Genomic DNA, 12,759 nt, shown 5'->3' on the forward strand with positions numbered 1-12,759 from the left:
AGAAACATATACTCATAGGCGGGCAGATCACCTGAGGTCAGGAATTCGAGACCAGCCTGGCCAACATGATGAAATCCCATCTCTACTAAAAATACAAAAATTCGCTGGTGCCTGTAATCCCAGATACTCGGGAGGCTGAGGGAGGAGAATCGCTTGAACCCGGGAATTAGAGGTTGCAGTGAGCCGAGATCGTACTGTTGCAATGTAGCCTGGGCAGCAAGAGCAAAACTCCTTCTCAAAAAAAGAAAAAAAAAGGAAAGAAAAAGAAATATATACTCATTTTTATTTCAACCACTTGGTGGGTATTTTAAAATATAATGCAAAGTTTAGTGAGCAACCGCTGCTGAACAAATCTTTAAAGTTGTGAAAGTGAGGGACTTTTTCTCCCTAAGACCTCAGGATGTCTTCTTAACTACACAGTAAAGCGTAGGCCTCTAAGTGTGGCTTGCATTCTTCCATGGGAAAACCCTTCTGTGCAAAGAAGCCTGGGGATTGTAGTAAGGCCAGGACACCTCTCTCAGACCAGTGAGGCTCTGTGGGAAATCCTGATTCTGGATATACTGACCTCAAGTGTTGACTAGACCAAGAGCAGATTTTAAGAAGAGATCAAATTAATTAATATTAAATGGACTTGGGAGTATAGAGTGTTAAAAAGTTATACTCTGGACTTGTTTCAAAAAGGATTTAAGTTTATTAGCAGATAAAATAAGCATGTTTTGAAGTTCCAGGAAGGCCCTCTGTATCTCCAAAATTGCTCTCACCTAAATGTAAGGTGAGGAAATAGAAGAAAATTAATGTTTCTTTAGTTCCTGTTATTTACAGCTACTATTCTAAGCACTTTACATAGATTCTCTATTCAAGCCTACTGTTAACACCACCTCAAATCTTATCTTGTAACTTTATTCTTTAAGGCTGTTTCCCAATAAAACTGCAGATACCACTGAAAGAGGTAACTCTACATGTGGATAATACCTTGAAGTACAAAACCTGATTTGTTTCCTGAGCACATATTTTTCTAGGTGGGGAGGTGCATACTTGACCCTAGGAAACTGTGACCTGAACAGATTCTGAGGTAACTTTATTTTCTGTAATTCAGCCATCCAACAAATATTGAGTATTTATTACACGCTAGGTACTACTCGAGATACTGGAACTACATTGGTAAATAAAAGATACAAGGATTCATGTTTTTTAGAATTTACCTTGAAATGTGGGGAATAAGAAAATAAATGGTATGTCAACACATAAGAAAATATAAGACCTATACCTGCCAGGGCTAGGGGCGGAATTTAGTGATTCATTTCCAAAGATTCAAGTATAGAACAGGAGTAGTTAGTAACTTTACAGTAGGCTAACCTGACAGACGCCTCCTTAACCAAGTGATGAGGGCTAACACCACTAGTGATTAGTCAGGTTGATAATGTGTATCCCACATATGATATGGTGAGAAAAGCATTTTACCCTGTAGGTTTTCTTCCCCTACACTCATAACCCCAGTCTAGTCATGAGGAAAATATCAGGCAAACCAAAGCTGATGGACAGTCTACAAACTACCTGGCCCCAGTGCTCCTCAAGTCTTTGAGGTTTTGGGAAACAAGGAAAGGCTGAGAAACTGTCACAGACCATGAGAGATAAGGAGATGTGATGATTGTGCACAATGTGGTATCCCGAATTGGATTCTAGAACAGAAAAAAAAGATGTTGGTGGAAAAAATAGTGAAATGTCAATAAAGCCTGGAGTTGAGTTCACAGTCATGTATCAGTGTTGGCTTCTTAGCTTTTGACAAATATACCCTGGTGATGCAGCATGTTAACATGAGGAGAAACAAGGCAAGAGGAACTGTCTGTACCATCTTTGCAACCTTTCTGTGAACCTAGAATTATTCCAGAATTAAAAGTTTATTTTAATTAATATAAGGGGAAAATAGGGCAGAGTAAGGGAGATCCGGAGTGCCAGAGGGGCTAGGGTTCAAATTTCAATGAGTTGGTCAGGGTAGGCCTCACTGAGAAGGTGACATTGACTAAAAACTTGAAGGAATTAAGGGAGGGAACCATGCATGTGGGATAAAACATTCCAGAGACAGGCCCATGGCAGGTGGGAGCTTGCGTGGTATGTTGGAGAAATAGTAAGGGGACCATTGTAGCTGGAATGGAGTGCGTGAGGGAGGAGAAACAGGAGGTTAGGCCAGAGAGGCAATGAGGCCAAATGGTCTTGGACCACGTAGGCAATTATAAGAGCTTCTGACCTAAATTGGAAGGAAATGGTGAGCAGTTGAATGCTTTTGAGTAATGATATGAAATGGTTTGATTTACATTTTCACATGGCCACTCTGGAAACTCTGTTGAAAGAGATTACATGGGACAGAGACAGGGGACCAGTTATGGCTCTATTGCAGTAATCTCAGTGAGAGATGCTTGTGTCTCGGGTCAGGAAGGTTGCAGTGGAGGCAGTGAGAAGTGGTTGAATTTGGGGTAGAGTTAACCAGATTTGCTCACTGATTGGACATGTGCTGTGAAAATAATCAAGGACGTCTCAGAGGGTTTGCACTGAGGAGATGGAAGGGTGTGCGTGGGGTAAGGGAAATCAAGAGAGGAGCAGGTTTGTGAGCAGATCGAGTTCTTTTTTGATACAAACAGCGAACAATTAGAATCTGCCATCTGACCGGGCGCAGTGGCTCAAGCCTGTAATCCTAGCACTTTGGGAGGCCGAGACGGGTGGATCACGAGGTCAGGAGATCGAGACCATCCTGGCCAACACGGTGAAACCCTGTCTCTACTAAAAAATACAAAAAAAAAACTAGCCGGGCGAGGTGGCAGGCGCCTGTAGTCCCAGCTACTGTGGAGGCTGAGGCAGGAGAATGGCGTAAACCCGGGAGGCAGAGCTTGCAGTGAGCTGAGATCCGGCCACTGCACTCCAGCCTGGGCGACAGAGCGAGACTCCGTCTCAAAAAAAAAGAATCTGCCATCTAAATACCATTTACAATGCAATAAAAATATGAAATACTTGGAAGCAACCTAAATGTCCATCAACAGATGAACAGATAAACAATATTTATTATTCAACCTTAAGAAGGAATGCAGTTCTGATCTATGCTACAACACTGATGAATCTTGAAAACGTATGCTAAGCAAAAATAGGCCTAATACAAAAGGACCAATATTGTACAATATCACTTATATGAGGTACCTAGAATAGGCAATATTCAGAGACAAAAAGTAGAATAGAGATTACCAGGGGCTGGGAGAGAGAGAGTGGGGAATTATTGTTTGATAGGTATAGAATTTTTATTTGGGATGATGGAAACATCTGGTAATAAATAATGATGAGAGTTGTACAACATTGTGAATGTGATTAACGCCCCTGAATTATGTATGGTTTCATTGGTAAGTTTTGTGTTATGTACTATAATTTTTAAAACAGAGTTCTATTTCTAGAAAAAAGAAATGCTGAAGGATAAATTTAACAGAAGTCTGTGTAAGATCTTTACACTGAAAACTATAAGACATTGACATTGCTGTGAGAAATTCATGAATACATTTAAAAAGGAAATATATCCTATATTTGTGGGTCGGAATATTTTTATTCAGATGTCAGTTCCCCTAAAATTGATTTGAAGATTCAGCATAATCCCAAATCATAACACAGCCAGTTTTAAAATTTTTTTGTAGAAATTGATAAGCAGATTGTAAACATATGGCAGTGAAGAGGACCTGGAGTAATGAAAAATGAAAACGAAGAGTAATGATGGAGAACTTGTACTACAAACTTATTTAATTGCTTACCATAAAGCTACAGTAGTCAAGATAGTGTGGTATTTGTGTATAGACAGACTAGTGGAACAGAACAGAGAGTCCAGAATTAGGCTCACGCATGTTTGGTCAATAGATTTTTGACGAAGGTGCCAAGTCAATTCAGTGAGGAAAAGGGTAACCTTTTCTGGAACTGGGGCTGAAACGATTAATGTCTGTATTAAAAGAATTGAGAACCACTGAACTAGGGAAATGTAGTATGGTTGCTGAGAAGCAATCAGGTCGTGTGTTTTCTTCAGCCATATTCAGCTCAGCAGTTGCAAGAGTGGAGTAAACAGAGAATTGGATTTCTTTGGGGTTGTGGTTTTCCTGAGTACAGTGAAGTAAAAGTAGAACCATGATGCTGAGGATGGTTTCAGGCAAAGGATTCTGTGATTTGGCCTGGAATGTAGGCTGGGTGAGGAGGGAAGACTTCAGGGAAGGGTGTGACACTGATAAAATATAGGAACAGGTAATGATAGGTCAAGGGATTACTGGAGTTCAGGTGCTGGAGGCAGGAAGCTGGAAATACAGGAAGTGGTGGTCAGCAAGAGGGGGTCTGGATTTTGGACTGTAGAGAGGTACAGTTATGGGTAATTCAGGATCTAAGTCGTGACCAAAGGAATATGTGACTGTGGCAGGGTGAAGGACTAGACTGTTGCAGGGGAAGAGTTCAAAGACTTGAAAGAACAGGTGTCTGAGGATCTTGTAAGTGCATGAAAACTCCCACACCAAGACAGGAATAGTAATCAGTCAAAGTGACAGTGAGCTGGGGCTTAAATCATTAAGAAACAGGGGAGTGAACTAGGGATTGGTACACGATGGCAACAATGAAGGTTCATGAATGATGCAAGCTCATGACAGAAGATTCAGCTTTTGGGAGGTGGTAGGAAAGAGTACTGTCTGGAGGTGCTAATGAGGGGCTCCCCACCAGGATCTGCAGGGCAAGGGCCAAGAGACAGAACAGCAGCTATTGCAAGGGCTGCCGGGGAGCGCCAGGCTCCGGACAGAGGAAGCAAGGGAAGGTTTAGAGAAGAGGTTCAGGATAGAGGGGCTTTCTGCAAGGGTTTCAGGAGTTGAGGAGAGATGGAAGGAGGGTCCAGCTAGAATACATGTGGTCCTGTAGGAACTGGCATGAGAGGTGAGGGGGCAGCAGGAGCCGGTTTTCCTGTGCTGACCTGTACAGGGATAAGGGCACCCAGAGCCTAGTCCTGGAGTATTCAGGGCAGGTGGTCATGACCTGGCTGCCAGGGGAGGAATGGTAGCCTTAGGCCTCCTCTGGCCTCAGGAGTTGGACCTGGAGAGGAGCATATTTCCTGTGAAAATCTGTTTAATGACAGAAGGAATTTTCCACAGACTCACCTTAACTTCTGGTAGGGCGATTTGTGTAATCTGGAATTAGTCAGTGAGTCTGTGCAGATAAGTGTCTGAGGACAAGATAATTCTTGAGAAACTGGGAAACCTAAAACCAGTAAAAACTTCTTGCCAGCATGTCCTTAATGGGAAATCAATCTATTGACAAAGATGGCAGTGAAAATATTCATGAAAACTGTAGAATGGGTTTTCATGTATATGTTTTTTGTTTGTTTGGTTGGTTTTTTTGTTTGTGTTTGCTTTTGTTTTTGTTTGAGACAGGGTCTGGCTCTGTCACCCAGGCTGGAATACAGTGGAGTGATCTTGGTACACTGCAGCCTCTGCCTCCCAGGCTCAAACCATCCTCGTACTTCAGCCTCCTAAGTAGCTGCAACTACAGGCGAGGACCACCAAGGCTGGCTAATTTTTGTATTTTCGTAGAGACAGGGTTTCCCTATGTCAAGCAGGTTGGTCTTGAACTGACCTCAGGTGAAATGCCCGCCTTGGGCTCCCAATGTGCTGATATTACAGGTGTGAGCCACCATGCCTGGCCTATTTACATGTTTTAAAATAAAATGTGTGTTTTAAATAACATCTTCTGACTTGGGCTGCAGATGGAGGCATAAATTCCTAGGAAGCAATATGGCTTCGTGTTTAAGAGCCTGGGCTTTAGCGTGAGACAGGTGTAGATTCAGATGCTGTCTCCACTGCTTATTAGATTTATGGGAAAGTGACTGCACCAAGCCTTCGTTTCCTCTTTTATAAAATGCAGATAATAATAGAGTTCACTTCATAAGGCTATTGTGAGGACCATGTGAGGTAATATGGGTAAGTACACCCAGCACAGCGCCTGGCTGCTACTCAGCTCTCAGTGCGTGTACCTGTGGCGATTAGTGCTATGATTTCAGCAGCAGACAGTCAGAACATATTCGAGATTTCTACTCTCCCCTGTGGCTTGTTAGCACTATTTCAACATAACTTGCTTTTCAAGACTCATAGATAACTAGCTATTTACATCATCCTAGAGTGTAATGTTTCCCAAACTTTTAAAATGTTTGTTCTCTATGGTGGTTTCTCATCCTTTTTAAAAAATTTTTCTCACCAGACAACAATGTTTTGTCATTTACTTACTTTATTTTGTGTTATAAACTGGGATTTTTAAAAATCTCTTTTTAACTACACACGTTCTGTCCCCTTTCTTGTCCTCTGGAAATTGAGATCTCTCACTTAGGAATCATGGTTATATCGGATCATTGTGATTGCATCATAGAATAATTTGGAGGTATTTTTCCATGTATAAGATTGGTAGAAATGAGAAGGACTGAAACACTTATAGCTGGTGAGGGAATGGGATGATGGGCATAACACTTTCTTGGTGGAAGTCTAAAATGGTAAGCCTTCCAGAAGACAGTTTGAAAGATTGACAAGTTTTAAAATGAAATGCCTTTGACCTATCATCCTCACTTTTAGGAATTTGTTGTAAACAAATAATTGGAAAAGTGAATGTGCGTATGTATTAAGAGTTGTGTATGGCAATGCAAATCAGCAACAGTGAGCACATTCTATACTTATAATCAGAACAAAACAACAAAACTAACCAAAGGCATGGAATCTTACTTGTGGGACAGAGACAGTAAAAACATCTTTATAATTGGTCTGTTTTGTACAGATTGGCAATTCACCCCTCTGTTGAGTTTTCAATCATGCAAAGTACGTTGAAAGTACACTCATATGCTTTTGATATTTTCTGCTTCAACTCTCCTAAAATGTCATTGATGGCCCAGAATTTTAATCTCCTTGCTTACCTTTTTTTTCTCCCAATTTATTTGCTATCATGAAGCTCAGCAGATATGTAGTATAAGTAAACATGAATTCTACTTCAGAGTTTCTCCAGGTCGTAATTGGTAGCTGAAGAAATACTGCAGACATTTTAAGTTAAATGTGACTTGAATTTATCTGGGCACTAGGCACCTTCCTTTAGTATTCTTTAAGAATACAAATAAAACTTTTGGTTACTAAGCAATAATGCTTTAGGGTTTTGCCTTTGTTTATAGCTCTCTCCACATCTGGTAACTATAAAGGGGAGAAAACTGTATTTGCTCTGTAGGTGAAAACCAGTACTTGTCACCAGTACATGAAACCAATACTTGGGTGGTATTTGAAATATGTCTTTCCTTTTATTATGGTAGGTTTTTTTTCTGTTTGTTTTAGTAAACCCAGAAGGGCTCTGGAATGTCTACCCACAGACATTTGTCAAGTTGAGTAAGAAGAAATTTTCCTTTTTAAGAACTGTGTATAAAGAGAGAAGTATTTCACACCTGTTTATCTGAGCAGGGTCTGCAGAGAGAGGGAGATAGATTCCCCATTAACTCTTTCATTCAGAGAGTTTAGAAAAGAGGGTGTATGGTGACCTTCTCTGCTCTGTGGAAGGGCACTGGAGCCAAGTAGAAGGGCCCGCTATTTGTGTCTACAAACGAAAACTTTTCCTAAATTTCTCACTTTTCTTGTTGAGCCCATTTGTACAATTCTTTCAATTCACATAGCTGAATTGTCTACAATCATAAAATGCTAATATGATATGTTTCCAGAAACGTACTTTAGGGCTTGTAATTTTTTTAAAAATGAAAACCTTCTTTCAGTGTGGGTTCCCATTTGATGCAGTAAATGTCTTTCTCAGCCTTCCTAGTAGATTAGGCAACCTAGTTGGGGGATGGGACGTGATGTATTTGTCTCCCCCAAAGGAATATTTAATGATCTTCTTCCTTTTAAGATATTATTAAGTCAAGTTAGTAATAAGTAGGAAATAAGTAAAATTATATTTTTAACTTTAAAAAGAAACAGTTATTTTAATACAACTTTTTATATATACATAATAGATAAAATATATATAATACATGTTATACATTTTTTTTTTTTTTTTTTTTTTTGAGACAGGGTCTCGCTTTGTCACCCAGGCTGGAGTGCAGTGGTACAATCATGGCTCACTGCAGCCCCAACCTCCTGGGCTCAGATGTTCCTTCCACCTTAGCTTCCTGAGCAGCTGGGACTACAGGCACGTGCCACCACGCCCAGCTAAATTTTTAAAAAAATTTTATTTTTTATATGTTTATTTTTATTTTTTCCATAAGTTATTGGGGTACAGGTGGTATTTGGTTATAAGAGCAAGTTCTTTAGTGGTGATTTGTGAGATTTTGGTGCAGCTGTCACCAGAACAGTATAGACTGCATCGTATTTGTAGTCTTCTATCCCTTGCCTCCTCCCACTCTTTCCCCCAAGTCCCCAAAGCCCATTGTATTATTCTTATGCCTTTGCATCCTCATAACTTAGCTCCCACATATCAGTGAGAATATATGATGTTTGGTTTTCCATTCCTGAGTTACTTCACTTAGAATATAGTCTCCAATCTCATCCAGGTCACTGCAAATACTGTTAATTCATTCCTTTTTATGGCTGTGTAGTATTCCATCATATATATACACCACGGTTTCTTTATCCACTCATTGATTGATGGGCATTTGGGTTGGTTCCATGATTTTGCAATTGTTTTTGACCCAATGCTGCTATAAACATGTGTGTGTAGCTATCTTTTTCAAATAATGACTTATTTTCCTTTGGGTAGATACCTAGTAATGGGATTGATGGATCAAATGGTAGTTCTACTTTTAGTTCTTTAAGGAGTCTCCACGCTGTTTTCCATAGTGGCTGTACTGGTTTACTTTCCTATCAGTAGTGTAGAAGTGTTCCCTGATCACTGCATCCACGCCAACATCTACTGTTTTTTTATTTTTTGATTATGGCCATTCTTGCAGGAGTGAGGCGATATCACACGGTGGTTTTGATTTGCATTTCCCTGATCATTAGTGATGTTGAGCATTTTTTCATATGTTTGTTGGCCATTTGTGTATCTTCTTTTGAGAATTGTCTATTCATGTCCTTAGCCCACTTTTTGATGGGATTGTTTTTTTCTTATTGATTTGAGTTTGTTGTAGACTCTGGATATTAGTCCTTTGTCAGATTGTGAAGATTTTCTCCCATTCTGTGGGTTGTCTGTTTACTCTGCTGACTGTTCCTTTTGCCATACAAAAGTTCTTTAGTTTAATTAAGTCCCAACTATTTATCTTTGTTTTCATTGCATTTGCTTTTCATGAAATCCTTGCCTAAGCCAGTGTCTAGAAGCATTTTTCCAGTGTTACTGTCTAGAATTTTTATAGTTTCAGGTCTTAGGTTTAAGTCCTTAATCCATCTTGAGTTGATTTTTGTATAAGGTGAGAGATGAGGATCCAGTTTCATTCTCCTAAGTGTGGCTAGCCAATTGTCCCATCTCCATTTGTTGAAAAAGGTGTCCTTTCCCTACTTTATGTTTTTGTTTGCTTTGTCGAAGATCAGTTGGCTGTAAGTATTTGGATTTATTTCTGGGTCCTCTATTCTGTTCCATTGGTCTATGTGCCTATTTTTGGACCAGTATCATGCTGTTTTGGTGACTATAGCTTTATAGTATAGTTTGAAATCAGGTAATGTGATGCCTCCAGATTTATTCTTTCTGCTTAGTCTTGCTTTGGCTATGCATGCTCTTTTTTGGTTTCATGTGAATTTTAGAATTGTTTTTTCTAATTCTGTGAAGAATAATGGTTGTATTTTGATGGGGATTGCATTGAATTTGTAGATTGATTTTGGCATTATGGTCATTTTCACAATATTGATTCTACCCATCCGTGAGCATGAGATATGTGTTTCCATTTGTTTATGTCATCTATGATTTCTTTCAGCAGTGTTTTGTAGTTTTCCTTGTAGAGGTCTTTTGACTTCTTCATTAGGTATATTCCTAAGTATTTTATTTTATTTGCAGCTATTGTAAAAGAGTTTGAGTTCTTGATTTGATTCTCTGCTTGGTCGCTGTTGGTGTATAGAAGAGCTACTGATTTGTGTATATTAATCTTGTATCCGGAAACTTTGCTGAATCTTTTGTCAGTTCTAGGAGCTTTCTGGAGGAGTCCTTAGGGTTTTCAAGGTAGTAAACAGTCATATAGTCAGCAGTGACAGTTTGACTTCCTCTTCACTGATTTGGATGCCCTTTCTCTTGTCTGATTGATCTGGCTAGGACTTCCAGTACTATTTTGAAGAGGAGTGGCAAGAGTGGGTATTCATGTCTTGTTCCAGTTCTCAGAGGGAATGCTTTCAACTTTTCCCCATTCAGTATTATGTTGGCTGTTGTTTTGTCATAGATGGCTTTTATTACATTAAGGTATGTCCCTTGTATGCTGATTTTGCTGAGAGTTTTAATCATAAAGGGATGCTGAATTTTGTTGAATGCTTTTTCTGCATCTATTGAAATGATCATGTGACTTTTTTCTTTAATTTTGTTTATATGGTGTATCACATTTATTGACTTGTGTATGTTAAACCATTCCTACATTCCTGCTGTGAAACTCACTTGATCATGGTGGATTATCTTTTTGATATGTTGTTGGATTTGGTTAGCCTTATTTAGTTAAGGATTTTAGCATCTGTGTTCATCAAGGATATCAGTCTGTAGTTTTCTTATTTGGTTATATTCTTTCCTGGTTTTGGTATTAGAGTGATGCTGGCTTCATAGAATGAATTAAGGAGGGTTCCTTCTTTCTCTGTCTTGTGGAATAGTGGTCAAAAGGATTGGTACCAGTTCTTCTTTGAATGTCTGGTACAATTCTGCTGTGAATCCATCTGGTCCTGGATGTTTTTTTGTTGGTAATTTCAAAATTACCATTTCAGTCTCTCTGCTAGTTATTGGTCTGTTCAGGGTATCTAATTCTTCCTGATTTAAGCTAGGAGGGTTGTATTTTTCCAGGAATTTATCCATCTCTTTCTAGTTTATGTGCATAAAGGTGCCTTGAATGAACTTTTGTATTTCAGTGGTGTCAGTTGTAGTATCTCCTGTTTTGTTTCTTAGTGGGGTTATTATTGGATTTTTTTATTTGGATTTCTTTCTCTTCTTTGCTTGGTTAATCTTGCCAGTGGTCTATCAATTTTATTTACCTTTTTGAAGGACCAACTTTTTGTTTCATTTATCTTTTGTATTTTTTTTTGTTTCAATTTCATTTAGTTCTGCTGTGATCTTGGTTATTTCCTTTCTTCTGCTAGGTTTGGGTTTGGTTTGTTCTTGCTTCTCTAGTTCCTTGAGGTGTGACCTTAGAATGTCAGTTTGTGCTCTCTCAGTCTTTTTGATGTAGGCATTTAGGGCTATGAACTTTCCTCTTAGCACCGCCTTTGCTGTATCCCAAAGGTTTTGGTAGGTTGTGTCATTATTGTCATTCAGTTTGAAAAATCTTTAAATTTCCATCTTGATTTCATTTTTGACCCAGTGCTCATTCAGGAGCAACTTATTTAATTTCCATGTATTTGCATGGTTTTGAAGGTCCTTTTTGGAATTGATTTCTAGTTTTATTCCACTGTGGTCTGAGAGAGCGCTTGATATAATTTCAGTTTTCTTAAATTTATTGAGGTTGGTTTTATGACCTATCATATGGTCTGTTTTGGAGAAAGTTCCATGCACTGTTGAATAGAATGTGTATTTTGGAGGGCTGTTGGATGAAATATTCTGTATATGTCTGTTAATTCCATTTATTCTGAGGTATAGTGTAAATCCATTGTTTCTTTGTTGACTTTCTGTCTTGACGACCTCTCTAGTGCTGTCAGTGGAGTATTGAAGTCCCCCGTTATTACTGTGTTTCTATCTGTCTCATTTCTTAGGTCTATTAGTATTTGTTTTATAAATTTGGGTGCTCTACTGTTAGGTGCATGTATGTTTAGAATTGTGATATTTTCTTGTTGGACAAGGCCTTTTACCATTATCTAATGTTCCTCTTTGTCTCTTTTAACTGCTGTTGCTTTAAAGTTTGTTCTGTCTGATACAAGAATAGCTACCCCTGCTTGCTTTTGGTGTCCATTTACATGAAATGCCTTTTTCCACACCTTTACTTTCTGTGAGTCCTTATGGGCTAGGTGAGTCTTCTGAAGACAGCAGGTGATTGGTTGGTGAGTTCTTAGCCATTCTGCGTTCTTTATCTTTTAAGTGGAGCATTTAGGCCATTTACATTATTCAATGTTAGTATTGAAGTGTGAGGTACTTTTGCATTCATCATGCCCTTTGTTGCCTGTGTACTTTGGTTTTTTTGTTTTTGCTTTTTAATTTGTATTTTTGTTTTATAGGTCCTGTGTGATTCATGCTTTAAAGAGGTTCTGTCTTGGTGTGTTTCTAGGATTTGTTTCAAGATTTAGAGCTCCTTTTAGCAGTTCTTGTAGTGGTGGCTTGGTAATGGCGAATTCTCTCAGAATTTGTTTGTCTGAAAAAGATTGTATCTTTCCTTCATATATGATGCTTAGCTTCACTGGATACAAAATTCTTGGCTGGTAATTGTTTTGTCTGAGGAGGCTGAAGATAGGGGGCCCCAGTCTCTTATTCTAGGTTGTAGGGTTTCTGCTGAGAAATCTTCTGTTTATCTGATAGGTGTTCCTTTATAGATTACGTAGTGCTTCTGTCTCACAGTTCTTAAGATTCTTTCCTTAGTCTTAACTTTGGATAACCTGATGACAGTGCGCCTAGGCAAAGATCTTCTTGCAGTGAGTTTCCCAGATATTCTTT

At 39.0% G+C, this 12,759-nt stretch overlaps 1 protein-coding gene across 2 annotated transcripts in view; it reads left to right on the forward strand.

Moving 5' to 3' along the window:
* LOC105514544 (mitogen-activated protein kinase kinase kinase MLT) overlaps window positions 1-12,759 on the forward strand; it is a 193,630-nt gene that overhangs the window by 28,217 nt on the left and 152,654 nt on the right. The window lies entirely within an intron of this gene.

The sequence above is a fragment of the Colobus angolensis genome, unplaced genomic scaffold (assembly GCF_000951035.1).
Source record: "Colobus angolensis palliatus isolate OR3802 unplaced genomic scaffold, Cang.pa_1.0 Scaffold247, whole genome shotgun sequence".
In the NCBI taxonomy this organism is placed as follows: Eukaryota; Metazoa; Chordata; class Mammalia; order Primates; family Cercopithecidae; genus Colobus; species Colobus angolensis.